At 40.9% G+C, this 22265-nt stretch overlaps 1 pseudogene; it reads right to left on the reverse strand.

Moving 5' to 3' along the window:
* Positions 1 to 695: 695 nt before the first annotated feature.
* LOC116480930 (large ribosomal subunit protein uL30-like) lies at positions 696 to 1472 on the reverse strand (annotated as a pseudogene).
* Between the last annotated feature and the right edge of the window lie 20793 nt (positions 1473 to 22265).

The following is a 22265-nucleotide window of genomic DNA, read 5'->3' on the forward strand; positions in this document are numbered from 1 at the left end:
TAGACCAAAAGGACCATTCACCAGCATCCACAGATATCCAGAACAGAACAGACATCTGTCCTTTATTTCAAATGTACACGAAAGGTAAGCAGATTCTCCTAGTTTCTTTACCCTCTGTGCCTAATTTCCATCTATCGTTCATCCACCGTGTTGTTTTAGTCAAAGTCTGAATACAAGTGAAAAAGCAAAATAACGTGCAAAATAAGGATGGTCCAGTCAGTTCCACATACTTTCAGAAACCCCTGACTTAAAGATGTTTCAGGGCCAGGCACGGTAATCCCAGCACTTTGGGAGGCCAAGGCAGGCTGATCAGCTGAGGTCAGGAGTTCAAGACCAACCTGGCCAACATGGTGAAACCCCATCTCTACTAAAAATATAAAAATTAATTGGGCCTGGTGGTGCTTGCTTGTAATCCCAGCTACTCGGGAGGCTGAGGCAAAAGAAGCATTTGAACCTGAGAGGCGGAGGTTGCAGTGAGCGGAGATTGTGCCACTGCCCTCCAGCCTGGGTGACAGAGCCAGACTCCATCTCAAAAAGAAAAAAAAAAAAAGTTTCAGAATTCCAAAGGGCAGGACAGACATACTCCTTAATATACTCTTAACTGACCAAATTTCCTAGTATCTTTTTTTTTTCAGTTTGAGAGCCCACACTGTTTATTAACTGGACAGATTAGAAAAATAATCATGGTAGACACCTTAGTTCATTCTTCTGATAAGACTGTTAATCTGGTGCTCGCTGTTGCCAGCATCTCCACCTTCTACAAAATGAGTGGTCTTTTTCTTCTTTCTACCTCGTGGAGAAGATAATTTGAAGGGCCACAGGAGGTCACTTGCTTCTTTGAAGCACTTTCCAACAGTATAGATCTCATGAATCAGATCCTCCATGCAGATGAGGCCATATTTATTAAAAGACACAACAATCAAAGTGTTATCTGTCAAAGCAATTCCCTTCTTACTGATTTTGCCATAACCATGCTTGTAGATTACTTCATTTACTGACTTCAGATTTGGGTACTCCCATGCAATATATGGTTCTACAATCCTCAGCATGTTAATTGAAGCCTTATTGAGCTTCACAAAGGTTCTACTGAAGATTTGATGAAAGCAAAGAAGCTGCAACACCTTTCAGACCTTTGGGCTCACACCATTGATATCTCTGATCCTGATAACAAACGCCAATTTGGGTTCTGCAGGTACATAGACGTTGCCAGCTTTTCTTGCCAACCTCGCCATTCGAATTTCAGTTCAGTACATCTGCCTACATTCCTTGTGATAGTGGTTTGCTTTTTCATAGATAAGTTTCCTCCTTGCCTTTCGAAGCGTCTTTTGGGCAGACTTCTTTCTCAGGCGCTTGATCTTCAGCTCTGCGAAATTCCTTCCCTTTTTCTTAAGGGTTTCTGGCACAGCAGGAACCTTCTTTTTCTTCTCGTCAACACCCGCCAGAAAAGAGGACCCTAGTATCTTAATGCTCATGAAATACAGTATTCTGCTTCTACTGGGCACATGCAAGGGATTCCTGCTGTACTTGTGCAAAAATCCTAGCTAGAAAACAGCCTCTTGGCCACCCGCAGCAATTGACAGCAGCCAGAAACTATCCTCTCCCCCTAGATGGCTACAAACACTCACTATCTTGTCATGCCTTGGCACATGACATGAAACTGACAAGGGTGGCTAAATAAAGAAGGAGAAAAAAGTCCAAATCTGAAGCTAGGTCCCAAGGAAATGGTAAGTGAAAAGTCAAACTGAAAGCATTCCTAAGCCATGATTTTGCCTAAGACCATGAAAATCCTGAATACTGGTATATTGTTATATGTATTCAAAATACTTATTTTTCCTATTGCTTATACACTCATGCACGCATGTGCACACACACACACACAGACACAACTAACCAAACATACTTTCTTTTCTGGAACAGCCAGTGGAAGCCCAACTTGTGATTATTCCAAGGATAAAAGAAGAGAACTTTGCGGATTCAGTTACTCTAACTGAACACTAAACAAAGCATTAACAATGCAATTTTTAGCCTAATACAATCTCCATATTTATTTTATGAATTTACTCAATGCCACATTCCCAGTTAACAAGGATTACAAAGAAGAATGTGAGGAGACAGGAAATACAAATTGCAGCTGTGTTAGAAAGCAAGTCACTCCCATGTCATTCCCATTTCTTAAGTTAAAGACCCAGTTAGAAGCTAATATCAGTTTGTCTACAATACAAAGTAGACCTTAGGATAATCTCTCCACTCATTAAAGTGTTGGCTTATACAACTTTTTCTCTTTTAGATCAATCTTCCTCCTCCTGACCAATTGCTGAAGAACATAAACTCTATTTCCACCAAAACTGCATCTGATCACTTCAACTAGATTAATGAGCATCGTGGGGCTAGATGTGACATCTAAGTAAGAAGTCATCGATGCTAACCAAGCCTAACTGCAAAACTCATCGAGTGATTTCACATAAGAGGATGTTTAAGAGTCAGAAAATTAGCTAAAATTTATCCTAGTTAAAGTTGGTGGTCAATTAACCAAAGCAAGAAATTTCTGGAAAATACTTGTTTCGCCTCCCAAAAGTAAAAGCTCCTACACAGAGATTCAAGGAAAATAAACGTCATTTAATTCCTACCCGTAGTCACTCAGAAACGACTGGCCCTAAACCTTTCTGCATGATCGTTCATCCAAAAAGACAAAGTCCAGAGGCAGGGTGCAGTGGCTCACGCCTGTAATCCCAGCACTTTGTGAGGCCGAGGTGGGTGGATCACATGAGGCCAGGAGTTCGAGACCAGCCTGGGCAAGATAGCGAAACCCTGTCTCTACTAAAAATACAAAAATTAGCCGGGCATGGTGGCGCATGTCTATAATCCCAGCTAGTCGGGACGCTGAGGCACGAGAATCACTTGAACTCTGGAGGCAGCAGTTGCAGTGAGCCGAGATTGTGCCACTACACTCCAGCCTGGGCGACAAAGCAAGAATCTGTAAAAAAAAAAAAAAAAAAAAAAAAAAAGGCAGCGTCCGAAGGTATTTCGCTAGGTGCCAGAAATACAAGGATAATTGGATGTGACCTCTTACATCAAAAAGTCTACTATCTGAGAGCTGGGCGCGGTGGCTCACACTTGTAATTCCAGCACTTTGGGAGGCCGAGGCAGGCGGATCACGAGGTCAGGAGATGGAGACCATCCTGGCTAACATGGTGAAACCCTGTCTCTACTAAAAATACAAAAAATTAGCAGGGCGTGGTGGCGGGCGCCTGTAGTCCCAGCTACTCGGGAGGCTGAGGCAGGAGAATGGCATGAACCTGGGAGGCAGAGCTTGCAGTGAGCCGAGATCACGCCACTGCACTCCAGCCTGGGTGACAGAGTGAGACTCCGTCTCAAAAAAAATAAATAAATAAAATAAAATAAAATAAAATCTATTGGAGAAGAAAAATAAATAAATAGAACTAATTTTTGGACAATGTGTTATAAACTGGTATGAACAAAAGGTTACATAAGCACTGCAGAAAAAAACATTTAGAAGCTCAGAGAATCCCCTAGTCAAAATGACTTACAGTAGGAACCCAGTGACTATCTGCTGGATGAATGAATGAATGGATTTCGCAGGTGAGAAAGCGAGTCTCAGAGGGGCAAAGCAATTTTCCCAGAGTCACACAGCTCGACAGCAACAAAGAAGGACAGGAACCTGTATCCTCTTAATTTGTAACCACTTTTCCACCTCACTGCTCTCCAGAGGCGTGCCCTGTGAAATCCTGCAGCCACAGAGAGAATGGCCGTTTAATCTCTCACACAGAACCCCTGCCTCCTGGAAGCACAAAGATGCCTGACTTTGGATGAGTGTTCAAATCCTTGCTCAAGAGCCTCCAACATCTGGAAAAGCAAAAGACAAAGAAAGACCCAGAGCCGAAGACAGAAACCAAAAATGAGAAAAATCCTCTAAAAAGGACAATGTTTATAAAATTGGCTTTGAAATAAATGTTAAGCATAACTGATACCAAACGGAATTAGCAGCAGCTTTAAAATATGACACAGTTCCTGGACTTGAGAAATTTAACTGTACAGGCGAGAAATACACATGCAAGGTAAATGCCAATAGTAGGCAACGCAGGCTGATTCCCGACCAAGTGATCAGAATGAGGCAAGACAGCGTTCAGATAAGAATTTTTACCGCAGCTTCCTGTGATCTGGGAAGTGTCTGCGAGGAAGGCAAACTAGAACAGCGCTTTAGGGAATGGATAGATTCAGATGAGAGAAGGAAGAAGGCCAGGGGCTTTGTGGAGTCAGAACGTGCAAAATCGGTATGAAAACAGCATGTCTAGCCAGAACATATTTATACACAGGAACCACTAGGATCAAACTGTGGTGAATTCTGCACATTAAGTGAAGGAGTTTGGGCTTTGGATGTCAAGCCAGGGGTCCACCGGATATTTTTAAGCCAGTGAATTACATGATACAAAGTAGTTAATTGATGCATATACTTACGGTGTGCAGAATGAACAAGAAAAGCAATAGGGAAACCAGTTTCCTAACAACAGAAAAATTACTGAGGAGGCTTGGAAGCTTGAGTAGCCTGGTGACAATGGGATGAAAAACAACAAAGAAATATCCTTCGGAAAATAATACTGGATATGATTTAGAAACTGGTTGAAATCAGAGGCAACCATGATAACCCAGAGATTTGCAGATTCTGTGGCTGACTTTTATTTTATTTTATTTATTTTATTTTATTTTATTTTATTTTTGAGACAGAGTCCCAGTCTGTCACTCAGGCTGGAGTGCAGTGGTGCTATCTCCGCTCACTGCAACCTCCGTCTCCCGGGTTCAAACAATTCTTCTACTTCAGCTTCTCCAGTAGCTGGGCCTATAGGCGAGTGCCACCATGCCTGACTAATTTTTGTATTTTTAGTAGAGATGGGGTTTCACCATGTTGCCCCGGCTGGTCTCGAGCTCCTGGCCTCAAGTAATTCACCTGTCTCAGCCTCCCAAGGTGCTGGGATTACAGGCATGAGCCACTGCACCCACCCTGTGGCTGACAAAATGGTGGTTTCATGAACAGAAAGCAGAAATTGGAGGCAGAAAATCCATTTTGTTTTAGAGAAATCTGTAGATGTCTGAGAGGAAAAGGAAAGCATCTAGATCAAAGTAGACAACAAGGAGCTGGAAGTATGAGACGGATATGGCCGCCAAGTGATGACGCCAAACAATCCCTGTGCCCAAAAAGGGAACCACTGAGGGCCCCAGAACTGGAGGACAGTTCCCCTAAGAGGAAAGGGTAAGGGCACAAGGACAGAAACTGAGAAGGACTTTAAAGGGATGAGAGAAGAGCCAGGAAAAAATGGAGTCACAGAAACCCAGGAGCAGACAATTTGCTGAAGGAAAAGTACCTGCCCACGAGTGGCGCCCCAAAGACACCAAGGGCGAGACCGCATATCACACCTCAAGAATAAGGCCAGCCTTGCTCTGCTGCACTCCTCCCGGGAAGCCAGGTTAGTATGTGGAAATCTGGTACCCACTAGCAGCCTGAATTCTATTTCAGTTCTGTTCATATAATCATTTATTGTGCACACACAGGGATGCAGTTCTGATAAATGATCCTCTCTTTTTTTGAATCAGGGTCTCACTCTGTCACCCAGGCTGGAGTGCAATGGCACAATCACGGCTCACTGCAGCCTTAACCTCCCAGGCTCAAGTGATCCTCCCACCTCAGCCTCCCAAGTGGCTAGAACCACAGGCACACACCACCATGCGCGGCTAAGTGTTTTATTTTTTGTAGAGATGGGTTCTTGTCATATTGCCTATGCTGGTCTGAAACTCCTGGGCTCAAGCAATCCTCCCACCTCAGCATCCCAAAGTGCTGGGATTACAGGCGTCTGAGCCACTGCACCAGACCTAGGGAATCCTCTTTAAAGTATGTCATAGTATTGTCAGCTTCTCCAACCATCCTAAGAATTACTAGCATATTCATGTTCATTAAAATTATTTTCCTATATTGTAAGCTGTAGAAGTTTAAAAACTAGGTTTCAAAGTCAGGGAGAAAGAAGCCTACTGTGTGTATAAATTTTACATGCTGCTTAAAACTGTCTAAAGGACTATAAAAGGGATACCACTGTGTTTCTTCTGAGCAGCCTAATTGCAAGCCTGCAAACACAAACAGGCTTCCAAGTCAGACCCACCTTATAAGGCCAAGACAACAGAAATAAACTCAATATGCATGAGTAGAACTTAAGAAATTTTTCTGTCTCACTTCTAGTTCAGTATTTTTATCTATTCCTTTCCAAAGAAGGTAAAGGAAAAAAAAAAAAAGTTCCCAGAGTTTAAAATGTCAGCATTTGATTGATTAGAGTAGCTTTCCTGGCTTAACCAGTAAGTTGATTTGAACGGTTCATCCGTTAATACAGTAAAACACATGTTAAAGATTACAAATTGTTTAACAAGTTTTGACAAACAAGTCCCCTGGTGGTCTTGAAATTTCTGAGAAGCAGATGGAAGGGGTACAATTTTATAGATTCCTCTTCCTATCTGCACAAAGCCGCTGAGTTCTAAAGTAGGTATTAGTGCATATAAGGAACATTGTCAGACAATAAAGAGACACAATTGCCTCTGTTAGCACAACAATTAATTTTGTTTGCAGAGTACCAGTCAGTCCATTTGTTACCAGGAATGTGCTAATTATTCTTGCTAATTACATGCAAAACATTCATTATCACCTATAAGTGGAGCCGGACCCCTCAGGTTTCAGTGACAAATTAATTACTGTGTTTTCCTTCCGAATGTATTTCCAGTCCGTTCCTGGTATTATCTGAAAAATAAATTGTTTAGCAGCCTCTCGTCCTTCAGAGCCACTCATTAAAATGAAAAGTAGGCCTGCAGAGATAGATCAGTTTTCCTTCCCTGTTCTATTAGGGCAGCGGTTCCTGGAAGGCTTCAACCCCAATCATGGGCTTACAAATCCTAAAGCCCCGTGAAACTCGTGCAGCTGAGTTTTATTAGGGACTGGGTACCTATGTGCAGCAGTAGCCACTCACTGAATCTCGGGGAAGAGGCAAACTGTGTCAATACCCAAGGAGGGAAGAACCGACACCCGATACACACACCTGCACCCTTCAGCCTTGCCTTGCAAAAGGTTTGGGTGACATTTTGTCATCTGGTTCAAATTTGGGGTATTTGAGTTTTATCTCTCCCCTCTACCCCCAGTTTGGAATCTAGTCAATAAAAGGAAAAAAAAAAAAAAAAGTCTGAATTGCCAACTTACTTCTATGGCCTTTCCAGCTTGGGAAGAAACCCAACAGTGTAGATGCATGTATGTTTATTCTAAATGTGGACTGCAGCGGAAAGACTGGGATCTGGACATAGATCATTTTGCCTTGACCCCAGATTGCCTGGAGTTATTCTCTACTGTCTGCCTGTTCCTAACCGGAAAGAAATTAGTCTTCCTCTTCCTCTCTCTCCTCATCTTACCTTTGCTCTCCATTGTGGCAACCAACTAAGAGCCTTATGGAAAGAAAAGATGGATCGGCAGGGCTTTAGCCCCATTCTAACATGCATCCGCAATCAATCATTCAGGGTTGGTCTTTACTCACTCCTCTTCACACCATTTAGTCTCACTTCCTGGAAGGTCTAAATAGAAAGCCTTTCAGGTGAAAAGTTTGCACCTGAAAGAAAGATGGGACAAGAAGGCGGTGGAACCACGATTTCCAGTTCCCCAGAAGCCCATCCAGCTGGGTGCATGGCTCCCTGGAAAGCCAGTGTCTCCTTTAACCCATAGTGGGTCCAGATTGGATTAGAGCCTGCATCATGCACAGAAGAACCCAGCTCCATTTCTATCCATCAGGCTCATTAACCTTCTACGTGCCCAGCTGCAGTGGCTCATCTTGCAAAGAAAAGGTTCACATGGTCCCCTGTGTCTGTATCCTTTGTTCTTTCCAACAGTTCTACCTTGTTTGTTCCTTCCTGCTTGTTTTGGCTCTTGTCAGGGTACACGTGCCTTTTATCTGTCATCATTTGGTCAATTTCTACAGTAGCTACATAATACAAATGCAAACAGTAGTTCTTGATCGTAAATGAAATAGGAAAGACGTTTCCAGTGTCATATAATTTACGCTTCTCACCATTTTCAATTCAAAAGAGTATTTGGAAACAGGAAATACAGGAAGCGAAATAACCCCTTGCTTAAGGTGCACATAAATTTCATGCTGGCTGAATAACCCATTGTAGTGGATTTTTACCAGAATTTGGGTTTACAGGCTTATGGCTTTCGTGTTTTACATATGAAGGAAGATTGAATTTTTGGTTTTGATATCACATGTGTTCCTTTCCTTAATTTCCTGAGGTTTATCATCATCTTGGCTGAAATGTGTAAGTTTAAACTGCTGAAACAAAACCTGTGTGTCCTAAAACCCTGGAACCAGAAAGCTCCTGTAACCGTCAAATTGTGGGCATAAATTCTGCCTGATTTCTACTATGATGAAAGAGAGAAAGCTGCTACAACCAGCTCAGGGCTGAACTTCACCTCTGTGGCAGGCCACATCTGTCTCAGCCTCCTTTCTTCACAACCCTGCCCCTCTCTCATGTCCTGTGTCCCATCAGCCACCACCACATCCACCCTGTTCCTGCCTCCCCCAACTTTACCCCTCCCATCCCTTATTTTCACTTGTTGAACAGTGTTTGACTGTTTACTATACACCAGGCACTGTTAAATATTTTATATGTGTTACAAATACCATCTGTCTTGTTTCCTATTATTTCAAAGTTTTGCTAATATTATCAAATCATTCAGTCTACAGTTTTCATGTGTTATTTCAGTCAGTCTCCTGCCACTTGTAGGTCGTCAAGGCATTTCTAGAGGTCATTTTATTAACCCAAAGGAATGGGTTTCTAATGGTGGGAATGGCTGAGAGCATGGCAGCCTGGTGATGGAATTATTTTGGAAGCAGCAGGGGGCCCTTGGCAGTCCATACCAAATCATACGAAGCATATGACCACTTGGCCAACTGAAGCATAAGTCCCTCCCATGCTTTCTATTCTTTGAGATGTTCAGGGATAAAGACCTGCCTCAGGAACACTTTGAAGGAATTCTACTCTCTCAGGTCCTTCAACCAAATGTCTAACAAAGCTTCAATTTCTTAAGATTGCAATTTTGTTTGTTTGTTTGTTTATGTTGTTTTGTTTTCTTTTTTGAGACGGAGTCTTGCTCTGTCGCCCAGGCTGGAGTGCAATGGCATGATCTCTGCTCACTGCAACCTCCGCCTCCTGGGTTCATGTGATTCTCCCACCTCAGCCTTCTGAGTAGCTGGGATTACAGGCACCCACCATCATGCCTGGCTAATTTTTGTTTTTGTTTTTGTTTGAGATAGAGTCTTGCTCTTGTTGCCCAGGCTTTAGTATAGTGGCACAATCTCGGCTCACTGCAACCTCTGCCTCCCGGGTTCAAGAAATTCTCCTGCCTCAGTCTCCCCAGTAGCTGGGATTACAGGCGCCCCCCACCACACCTGGCTAATTTTTGTATTTTTAGTACAGATGGGGTTTCATCATGTTGTCCAGGCTGGTCTCTAACTCCTGACCTCAGGTGATCCACCCACCTCTGCCTCACAAAGTGCTGGGATTACAGGCATGAGCCACGGTGCCCAGCCTAATTTTTGTATTTTGGTAGAGACAGGGTTTCACCATGTTGGCCAGGCTGGTCTTGAGCTCCTGACCTCAGGTGATCCACCTGTCTAGGCCTGCCAAAGTGCTGGGATTACAGGTGTGAGCCACTGCACCTGGCCAAGATTGTAGTTCTTTTAAAATAGTAGGTAACCCCTGCATTATCCTGAGGATAATTATCCGGCACGGAACCTGGAATGTCAGGCTGAAGAATGTCCGAGATCCTGGACCAGCCCTTTGGCAGGGACAGTGCAGAGCATGCACCTTTGAGCTTGGGCCAGGCTCTACCACTTACTAACTCCGTGACAAGTCTTGGCTTCTACATGCATTAAATATGAGAATGTCACACAGGATGGTGTGGGTTAAAGGAGAAAAATTACCTGACTTTTAACCACCCTCTTGGCCAAGTAACTCCAGATATAATTAAATAACATCCTTATATTATGGGCAATACATATTGTTGCCTCACCCAACTCCTTGGAATTAAAGTAATTTGAGTAATCTAAAAACAAACTTTTTCTTATTCAGCTTACCCTTTCAAAACAAAAAGATTCCTTGCACAAGTAATTAAACAAAAGGCAGTTTTACCAGAATAGTGGCTCACAACTGTAATCCTAGTGCTTTTGGAGGCTGAGGCAGAAGGATTTACTGAGGCCAGGGGTTTGAGACCAGCCTGGGTAACGTAGTGAGATCTTGTGCTGACCAAAAAAAAAAAAAAAAAAAAATCAGCCAGGCATGGTGGTGTGCATCCGTAGTCCCAGCTTCTTGGAAGGCTCAGGCAGGAGGATTGCTTGACCCCAGGAGGTTGAGGGTGCAGTGAGCCAAAATTGCACCACTGCACTCCAGCCTGAGTGACAAAGAGAGACCCTGTCCCAAAATAAATAAATAAATATAAAAATAAAAATTGGGAGAGTTTACATAAAATCTACATTTCCAACTTATTATTATTTTTTTAAATCAGAAGCTCTAACCATATCAGGCTACATTCCCATATGGCGATAATTGGCTGGAGGGAGTGCAGGCTGCTGTCTTTAGCAGAGGCCTGTCCTTTGGAGGGCTCCACCCCCCACCCCCTCACCAACCCCGGCCTCCCATCTCCTCAACACTATAACCCTCACCCCCACTCCGCCACCACTTTCTGTGATTTTCTCTCGGGCTCACCAACTCCTACGTTATCTGCCTAGCCTATGTTGGCCTGAGAGTTTCTGACCCTGTGCCATGAATAAGTCATAAATGTATTGATCATTTACTGATTCTTCTGTATTCTCTGAAGGTTACATTTATGCTGGAGAAAATCTTGGCAGGAAAGAAAAGAAGGAAAGACTTTTGCCCAGTGCAATCTGATTAGAAGAAAGAATTTCTAAAATGGGAAGGGTGGTTAAAGGTAAAGTCTTAGGGAAAGGGGCTGGGTCACAAAAGACAAAGAAACCAACAGGATGGATTGGACCTTAAGGGCTGAGCAGTATCAGAAATTCCAGCCACGTGGGGGTATGGATGGGCCTCCTAAGTGGCAGATATATATATGTGAATAACTTTTCCTGTTGGGAGTATGAGGCTGAAGTGAAGCAGAACCACTCCTGATGAGAAAAGTAACATGTTTACGGTTTCTTAATTTTTTTCTTTTCTTTTCAAGGCAGGGTCTCATTCTGGCAGGCGAGAGTGCAGTGGCACCATCATGGCTCAGTGCAACCTCAACCTCCCTGGCTCAAGTGATCCTCCCACCTCAGCCTCCTGAGTAGCTGAAACTACAGGCATACACTACTCCCAACTAATTTTTTTTTTGGAAGAGACAGAGTCTCACTATGTTCCTCAGGCTGGTCTTGAACTCCTGGCCTCAAGCGATCCTTCCCTCCTCGGCCTCCCAGAGCACTGGAATTACAGGCATGAGCCACCATACCCAGCCACCATGTTTATGGTTTCTGAGATGTATTCCAGAGCAGATTACTTTATAAAGCAATGTGCAACCATAAAACCCAATTGTATCACTTTATAGAAGTACAGAAGATTTTGAAGTCCGTTTGTTGCTGAGATTTATGATACACTACATGAAACCCTAGGCCAGTAGAGACCACTCACAGATGCAAGCAGGCAGACAGCATGCTGCCCAAAAGACCAAGGTAATTACAAGCTCCTGAAACATGAAGGAGTGTTATTCACTAGGAAATAAGGGAGATATTTAGCAATCAGGCAAATCAAGACAAGGAGAAAAAAAACTGATTACAGAGAAAACCCTTTCACAACTAATTTATGCTGGTAGTAACCTCTAATGACTCCATAGCCCGCATCAGCAGCAGCAAACTGGAACCATGGTTTACCATGGATAGTTTGTGACATCAATCCTATGTTTAAATAATACTCAGAACAGTTTCACTGTTGGCTCAAAAGAGTCAGAAAAGAACACAGTTAAAAGGAGACTTGAAGATCACTTTGACTAAAAATCCTCATTTTACAGATGAGGAAACTGAGGTGCAAAGGTTAATTCCTTTGTCTCTCTAAAGCTAGCTGGTGCGGAATTAAACTGCCTTCCCTATCTCCACCAGTCTCCCAATTTCTGAAACAATGCATGGCATGTCATTGAAGGAAATGAGAAACTTCATGATGTTTTGAATTAAAAATTAACACTTCTTGGCTGGGTGCAGTGGCTCATACCTATAATCCCAGCACTTTGGGAGGCCGAAACAGGTGGATCACCTAAGGTCAGGAGTTCGAGACCAGCCTGGCCAACATGGTGAATCCCTGTTTCTACTAAAAATACAAAAATTAGCTGGGTGTGATGGTGCATGCCTGTAATCCCAGCTACTCGGGAGGCTGAGGCAGGAGGATCGCTTGAACCCAGGAGGGGTAGGTTGCAATGAGCCGAGATTGTGCCATTGCACTCCAGCCTGGACAACAGAGTGAGGCTCCATTTCAAAAATAAATAAATAAATAAATAAATAAATAAACACTTCTTTACAGAAGAAAATCTAAATAAGCAAAAAAAGAGGTTGACTGGGTTTACTGTTCCTAATTAATTAATAAGAAGGGTATATCATTTGTAACTCTCATCGTCCACTATGCTATTCTTATCTCCAAGTAAAAAATGTCTCAAATATTTAACAAATGAAGCTAATTATTCAAAAACAGCTGAAGCTCTAACATAATGCCTAAGAGAATTTATTTTTTGAACATTTCTTTGTTTCCAATGTGAATCCCAAGAAGATAAGACCGCAGACAGGTTTGGAGAAAGAAAAAACCCTACCTTTGTTTTCAGACCTGCACTTGACTCGGGAAATAAGTTAATAATTAAGCTGGTTTCACTTTTGAAAAGCAAATGTAATCATTCCTTCTTCATTCCAAATGTATGCTTTACTTAGGAGTAGCAATGTCATGCTATTTGAAGAACTGTTTGCTCAAGCTCAGAATTACCCCAGGGCAATGTATTATTGATAAATCCATTTTCTTGTATAATCATCGCTTCACATTTACAACATTTCACAGGATTCTATCTGTAAACTTCACATGGTTTTTCTAAGCAAGGGCAGTACAGTCCGTGTTACCCAGAAAAAGGGACCTTATTCCTTGGGGTTAACTTCTGTATTCAAATTTCCAAAGTAATGTGACAAGATTTTCTCACAGAAAACACACAATTGAGGTTACTTGTAGCTATAAGGCCTGCAACATTTTAAAACTCATATGCTTATCTGCATACATTTACATGTATTTAAAGCACCTCCATTCAAAAGCATAAAGGTCCACTTTCTAGAGATGGATACGGAGGGGATGACTGGGAACACAAAAGCTTATTTCAACATTATTGGTCTCCACATTCATTTATTTTCTGATGACAGAGGGGTCAGCTCAGGACGTCCATGTTTAATAAGCTCCAGTAAAGCAGTATTGTGATTTTCTTCTTCTTTATTTTTATTGTGGAGGTCGGTTGGTTGGTTTTTGGCTTGTTTCTGCTTTTTTGTCGTGTGTGTATTGGGGGTTTATTTGCACAATGGAGGGAAGAAGCCGAGGCCAGCTAACGCCAGGAGAGAAAAAGGCTTGGGATACTCTTGTGGAATACGCAGGAATCTCTCAAGTGTTTGAATAAAAACATACCACACCGATTAAAAAAAAAAAAAAGCCAGTTTAGCAAAAAGACAAACATAGTCTTCTGAGCGTGTCCAGCAGTCAGGCATGTTCGAGTACATTCCTGGAGCCCGGAACAGCCCTCACACTTCCTTTTAGCCTAATGGGCCCTGAGCCCCATCTTTTGTCTGCTGATTAACTGCTCTGTTCATTGACCAAACCACTAATTGCATGTTCCTTATAGTTACCCTACATTACTGTAAGAATTAATGAGACACAATTACAGCTCCCAGAAATCTCAGGCCTGGCCAACTGCACAGTACTCCAAGTGAATTAGAACTCTTGAAGAGAAAAGAGGGGGAAAAGCTAGATAATTGCTCACAGGAAGCAGAATATTTTTGTTTAAAAATTTTTGTATTTATTTGAAGTTGTTTCATAATTAGGCCTGGGGGGAGGATAAGGGGAAAGAGAGAGGGAACGAACAAAGGACTTGGGAACATAGCTTTCACAGAGAAATATCATGGTGGATGCAAAGAAACATGTATACTACAGAGGTACCCAAAACTTAGGAAACAGGATGAACACGAAATCAATGCTATGAATAGGGCATAAAGCCAATAACGAATCGGCAGTTTGAATACAGCATGTGTTACACATGGAAACACACTAGAAGAGCAATCTTTTAGTTTCATCTTCACACACAGATGCTATTTTGCCCAACTGAAGCAAAATGCCTGCTTCTGATATTCCTCAACTTATAGAATTTGATGTTCTTAGAACCCATGTCTCATTTGCCAAGGTTTGTGTTAGAATTACAAAAGAATGAAGAGGGGGCATCTCTTTGTATAGCAAGGGGAAAAGGTATAATTTTCCCTCTGCCAAATCGCTTCAAATGGAAAAAAAAATGATTTTGAGTGTGGAAATAATTCCAGGGCACCTTAAATCGCAATTATTCTAAAACTTTGTGTTGGGTTTACTGGCTTTGGTTTCCTTTGTAGATGGCGACTTGTTCTTGTGCCATTTCTGTTAAGATTACTTTATCAACAGCCTGATCAAAAAGTACTACTTTAATCCATTTTTTCCCAAATATAAAGATATATTTTAAAATATTTACATACACATATATGCAAGGATAGAGGATAGATACAGGGGTGGTAAATAGGGTTGGCAGGAAGAGAGAGAAAGAGATGACCAGTAAGTGATGGCCAGATAGAAAGATACAGAAACAGAAAGAGGGAAAATGGTGGTAGATAGAGAGATGACAGTGGGAAAGGGAGATTGAGAGACCAGGAGAGAGAGAGTGGGAGAAAAAGAGGATAACTAGCTAGACAGGCAGATAAATAGAAACTAGGATCCAGTTCCCAGTCCAACAGACTGAATCTTTAAACCTCAACTGTACTTTGTATATTAATTTGGCACTGAGGGAGCAGTGAAAAGAATGTCATCTCTTCAAGTTCAAGTCGGAAGACATCATATAAATGAAACATTTCCAGAGGTGTGAGAGGGTAAGCAGGACCATGAAAAGCCTATGGGGCCCTTATCAAGGCAGATAAGCCCCCATGGAGGTGATAGGAAATTTGTCAAGGCTTAAGCAACTTCTCAGGGCCACAGAAAAGCACACATATATATATATATACACACACACACACACACATATATATACATGCCACAGAAAAGCACATATATATATATACACACACACATATATATGTATACCCACATACACACATGTTCAGTTTCTTAACATTTTTCAGAAGGCAGAAGAGAAAGTCTTTGTGTTTCAATCAGAAATCTTGCTATAAAGACATAGAATCAACCCAAGTGCCCATCAACAGTGTATTGGATAAAGAAAATGTGGTACTTATACACCATGGAATACTATGCAGGCATAAAAAAGAATGAGATTGTGTCCTTCGCAGCAACATGGATGCAGCCGGAAACCATTATCCTAAGAGAATCAGTGCAGGAACAGAAAACCAAATACCACAGGTCCTCACTTCTAAGTGGGAGCTAGAAGTTGGGTACACATGGTCATAAAAGTGGGAACAATGGACAATGGGGGATACAAGAGTGAGAAGCGTGGGAGTGGGATAAGGGTTGAAATAAACTACCTGTTTGGTTCTATGATCACTACCTGGGTGAAGGATTCATTCATACACCAAACCTCAACATCTACATGTACCCTCTGATTCTAATATAGAAGTTGAAAAAAAAGAACAAGAAAAAAGTACTTACTACAAAGTCTGTGGGCTTCCTGAGATTTCTGAAGAAAAGAGAAAGAGTATACTGAAAGGAAGAAGAGATTTACGCAAACACAGAACCTATTTTGCATGCAACTGATATATTCTTTGATGAAAAAGAAGTTTGCTAAAACCTCTTTCCCTATCTTTATCATAATATATAATTTTTAGTGTTATTTTAGTTATGCAAAATGATAGTGTCATTTTATGAACAAATGTACATTGCCTTTGCACTCATTTCAAAATACAACCTACATGATCAAAAATATATGTTTTGCTATACGAAGTGAAAGGAGAGTGAAAATGAATGATGCCCTGGCGCCCCTCAAACCAACAATTGCCAGGGCTCATGGAGGAATGGCCTCTCCACACAGCTTGTCCATTCCATCCAGGCTGTGTCACCTGCCATATCTACTTCCTCCCTGGTGGAATCCTCTCACCTGCTCCTGCCTCTCAAATCTTATCCATGCTGCAAGGCCAGTGCCTTTACACGTCAACCTCCAAACCCCATCCTGCCATCTAAGGAAATTTTTCTCTCTTCTGACATCCTAAGGCTTATATTGCTTGTACCAACTTGTACCAAACATTTGTCACTTAATCATATGTAGTATCAACTTTTCTGTGAATAAATGCCTGGGCCTCTGTCTAGACTGCAAATTCCTCAAGGGAAGATGAGATAACTTCTTTCCCTCCCTCCACAAATGCTCTCCATCTCAGGGCGTTCAGCAGGACCTTATGTACCTAGTGGGAGCTTAATATATATCCTAGGAATAAGTGGATCCACGAAGAAATTAATTAATATAGAGAAAGGCCATCTGAGTGAAAATGTGGGGAAGAAGTGGGAATAATTTGTCATGCCCAGTGGTTTGTGAAGAGACATGGAGAGGTTGAAGATAGGAGACAGGACCCAATGTCTTCCTTGGGTCTCCCTTATGGGATGGGAGACTCTTTTGAAAGACTATAAGGGGAGAGAAGGAGAGAGGGCTCTTTCTGGAGCTCTAGAAGTACAAGGACCATTACAAGGAAGAAACCACCCAATGAATGGGTTCGCTGGACAATCAGAAGAGAGGAGAGGTGAGATGTAAGAACTAAGGTAGAGATTTAGAGCAAACAATTTGGGTACTGATATGGAAGTGCAGAAAGTGGCCAATGCAAACATCTAAGGAGAATGTTCATCTTAGTTGCTAAGTTAGGAACAGACCAGCAGGCAATGAAGAGAAGACAATGAAGGAAAGTGAGACTGAAGCAGGTAAGTTCCCTCCTGAAATTTACAGAGCTGGAGGAAGACGGAACTGTGATTATAGAAAAGCAGATACTGTTGCTGGTGAACTTGAAACAGGACACAGAAGGGGAGATAGAACAAGCTCACTTAGTTCTTTTGGGCAGGGGAAGAGAGACCCCCACAGGCACAGGGTCTTTTATCAGATTCAATTAGTTTTCAAACAACTGCAGATGTTATCAATGCCAGAACAAAGTTCAAGAACTAAAGTATAGGCTAGCTAAGAGGACAGCCTGCCTCAATATTCTCTCAAAACCCTAATATGCAAATAATTATTCAATCTGGTCAGGAAGTAGTCATCTCAAATCTGAAATTTAAAGGAGTTTCAAGGAAGAAAGGGAAAGACAAACTCTATATAGTTGTTCCTCCATGGGGGACAACTCCATGCTGTATCCATGGGGGAATAGTTCCAGGACTCCCACAGACACCAAAACCCACAGGTACCCAAGTCCCTGATACAAATTGGCCTCGTGTTTGCATATAACCTACGCGCATCCTCTTGTATACATCATCTCTAGGTGACTTACAATACCTAACACAATGTAAGTGCTATGTAAGTAGTTGTTATGCTGTACTGCTCAGGAAATCATGACAAGAGAAAAGGCTGTAAATGTTTGGTACAGACGCAATTTTTTTTTTTACTATTGTCTAGCCTCAATGGGTTAAATCCAGACATACAGAACCTCTAAATGCAGAGGGCCAACTGCGCACTCCTTCCTGTCAGCCACATTGGAAAGTGCAGCAATTAGAGATGAATGGATACAGAGAGAGGAGACAATTATTTTTAAGAGAGAAGTGACAAAACTACTTAAAGCCAAACATCTAGGTTTGTTTTTGGTAGTGTATAGATTCTCAAAATAAATTTTCACTTCTCATCCAGATGTTTAGCATATTGTCTACACCATCAGAATTATCAGTGTTATACCTTTGTGGATGTCATATGTTGGTAAATTATGATGATCTAGCTATGATTTACAGCTAGACTCACTAGCTACAGGTGTTTATAAAATATTGTCAACCAAAACCCAGAATGAAACCAAATACATCATTTTATCTAGTTAATTTTAAAGGTCAATTAACTTATTTAAACTTTTATTAAGGAAAAATGGGTTAACTATAAAATTATGTTTAAACTATCAAGACAGTAAAGGACTTTAACTAGAAATTGCATTCATTTAAATATTGTGTTTTAATGAAAACAAGCATCTCAAAAAATCCTTAACCTCATTAATGTTATATTATGTATATATATAGTTATAATACTAATATATAAAGCTTAAAAATAAGATTTTTTTAACTCATCGAATTGGTTTACAAAGATAGACAATAACCAGAGTTGGCCCACAAATAGGTAAGGGGAAGCTTAAATTGGCTCAAGCCTTTCAGAGAGTAATTTCTCACTAGCTATTACAATTGAAAACATGCATATTCTTTAAATCAGCTATTCTGCTTACAAAATTTTTCCTAAGGAAATGTTCTCTGAGTGCACAAATATATTCTTTTCAGCATTGTTTCTAACAGTGAAAAAAATTAGAAACAACACAGATATTAAACCATAAGCCATTGGTAACATAATCTATGGTAAATTGGTAAAATAAACAATGAAATAATAGGCAGTATATTTTAAATGAGCTTATTATCTATATAGACTAACCCAAAAAAGTATAAGACATCATAAGTTAAAAAGTTAGAGCCAGAATAATATTCATGATGTACTAATATGCATCAGTAATAATTATAACTATTACAGCATACATGAGAAAATCTGGAAGAATATACATAAGTTAAAGATAGCTGTCATGAAGGAATGGCAGAAGTCAGAAAACGATACATGAACCTATTAATTTCTATGCTACACATTTCTGTGCCCTTTCGAATTTTTTTAATAACAAGCATATATATATATAGAGAGAGAGAGAGAGAGAGAGAGAGAGTGTGCTTTAATGTTTCTTGGTTTTTGTTTTTGTTTTTGAGACAGAGTCTTGCTCTGTCACACAGGCTGAAGTGCAATGGCGTGATCTTGGCTCACTGCAACCACCTCCTCCCAGGTTCAAGCAATTCTCCTGCCTCAGCCTCCCAAGTAGCTGGGATTACAGGTGCGTGCCACCATGCCCAGCTAATTTTTGTATTTTTAATAGAGGCAGGGTTTAACCATGTTGGTCAGGCTGGTCTTGAATTCCTGACCGCAGGTGATCCGCCCTCCTTGGCCTCCTAAAGTGCTGGGATTACAGGCATGAGCCACCGCGCCCAGCCACTTTAACTCTTTAATTCCTTCCCAGCCAACATCAGCCATTCTACTGCTTGAGAATATACAAATTTTTTTGTTCCTGAGCAACAAAGCAAATATCATTACAGACATATCCACACGAACCAGTCAGGTACCTGCTCAAACTCTCCAGGTTTTAATCAGTTAATTTTCACATCTATCATTAGCTAATTCCATCATATTTCATGTTCAAAAAGTGTTCAGGAAAAGACTTATAGCCATACCCAAAGAAGATGGAAATAATTTCAGAACTTCTAAATTAACATTAATTACTCTTAAAGTAATAAGATTCTTTGTAGGTAACATACTCATCAGATTTTAAAGTATTTCAGCAGCACATGTGTTTTTATATTTTCAAAAGTCTATAGTGAGCCCATTTTATATTTGAAATAAATTTCAAAGGTAATGTAAATATCAATACATGGACATGTCACTCACCAAAGCTCTTTCAGCTGCAAATATATAAAATCAGGATGCTTATGTCATACATAAGCAAATCTAGACTTAGTTTAATGCTCCACAATGGAATCAAATGTCAGTTTTAAGGGCTGTTGTCACATGGTTTTGAAAGAATCACTTGGCTTTCTCCCCACCTCAGCACGATGTGTATTTTCATGCAGGGTTATATTTTGTACATTTGTTCTTATATACAGCTATGTTCACAATGTGAGTTGGCTGCTTTTTAAAATAAACTCTGCAAGAATGAAATCATAGGGGAGTCTTCCCACTTCTGGTCTGGCAATGGAAGGAGCTGAGAAGTCTCCACTCTGCTCTAACAACAAGGAAAAAGCTGAGCAAACTGAAAATCAACCTTTCTTAGGTTCTCGGCAAAGGGAAGTCATAGGGCAAAATATAGCCCCCAGAACTGGAGGGTCAGAAAGGGAGATAAAGAGAATTCCATCACCAGAGGAGAAACCCATGAGCACAAACCTCCATGGGAACAAGCGTGAGGGTAGGAAAACGTCAACTGTGATTGATGAATTGCTGAAGACTCAATTTGGACAAGACTGAGAGATAAAAACTCCAGGGAGGCTGGATGTGCTGTTTCATGCCTGTAATCCCAGCACTTTGGGAGGCCAAGGTGGGTGGATCACTTGAGGCCAGGAGTTCAAGACCAGCCTAGCAACATAGTAAGACCTTGTCTCAGCTAAAAAATTTTTTAAATAATTAGCTGGGCATGATACTATGCACCTGTAGTCTCAGCTACTCAGGAGGCTGAGGCAGGCGGATTGTTTGAGCACAGGAGATTGAGGCTGCAGTAAGCCGTGATCTCACCCCTGTAGTCCAGCCTTAAGACCTTGTCTCTTAAAAAAAACACAAAAACAAAACAAAACAAAACAAAAACTCTAGGGGGACCCAATTGTATGGAGAATCTCTTATGAGTTTTATTTCCAGAACCTCTACCACATCCTCACAGTAAATACCAGGAAAAAAAAAATCTTCTGTTTCCAGCAAGGAGAGGGGAACAGGAATAATTTCAAAATAAGCCAGAGCTTTCTGTTCTTCTGGAAAAGGCTTGCCCTGCCCTCAGGAGGAACTATTTTACCAGCACATAACTTGCTAGAGTATTATCAGAGCCAAACCTAACTTGGGAAAAAGAAACACCCAACTCCAGCCCCCTCTTGCCATCCTGTCCCTGCTAAGGGAGCTGTTGAAAAGCATTGGTGAAGATTACAGCATAGTGGTACAAGTTGACCAAAACTAAAACCTGTAGAACTATAGAAGACTTCCCCTTGTCCTACACCTTACCGTCACATTACTTATCTGCTTACCACAGTCCCTTTTAGCCAGTAAATAATGTTTGCCTTTCAACAAAAATTTACAAGGCATACAAAAAGACAAGATACATAGTTTGAGGAGATTTTAAAAACCATTTCTACCTGAGTCAGATATGGACAATGGAATTATCAGAGCAGGAAATTTTTTAAACTCTAATATAATAAAGGCTTCCAAAAACAGAAAACATGCAAGACTAGATGGGTAATGGGAGCAGAGAGATAGAAATTCTAAAAATCAAAAAGAAGTGCTAGAGATCAAAAACACTACAACAGAAATGAAGAATGCCTTTGATGGGCTGTAGATTAAACACAGATGAGAAAAGAATCTCTCAGCATGAAGATATGATACTAGAAACATCCAAAACAGAAAAACACAGAGGAAAAAAAGTTGGGGAAAAAACCCAGGACACAGTATCCAAAAACTCTGGGATAACTACCAAAAGTATAACATACACACACAAGGGCGTCCCAGAAGGAGAAAAAACAGAGATAGAACTAGAAACAATATTTTCAGCAACAGTGACTGAGAATTCCCCCCAAATTAATGTCAAACACCAAACCACAAAGCCAAGAAACTCCAAGAACACTAAGCAGTATAAATGAAGGGGAAAAAAGCTACAGCTAGGCATATTAAATCCAAACTTCTGAAAATGAAAGCTGTTCTCTTTTTAACGAAACTGCTACTTTTAAAAAAAATGGCTGGTTGTGTTTAGAAACTTCTTGAATAGCAACATTCTTCTCATATTTTTTTCTACACGAAGTTTTCAAGAAGAGGTTAAAACCTTGATTTAGAAATCATGACTCCTGTTCATTAAGCCAAGTGAGAGACTGTTAAAGACAAGCTTTCTCTCATTTCTACTGAAGAGTAACTGGCTAAGTGTGAGACAAAAATATGAGTTTGGAATGAATCTTTACTTGTTGTACTTCATCAGGGGGAGTTCAAACCTCTCTCCATGGCTCCTGTACTCCAGAAAATGTCTGTTTACATTTCTGCCAATTGAAAAAAAAAAAAC

This window comes from Hylobates moloch, unplaced genomic scaffold (assembly GCF_009828535.3).
Source record: "Hylobates moloch isolate HMO894 unplaced genomic scaffold, HMol_V3 SCAFFOLD_3, whole genome shotgun sequence".
NCBI lineage: Eukaryota > Metazoa > Chordata > Mammalia > Primates > Hylobatidae > Hylobates > Hylobates moloch.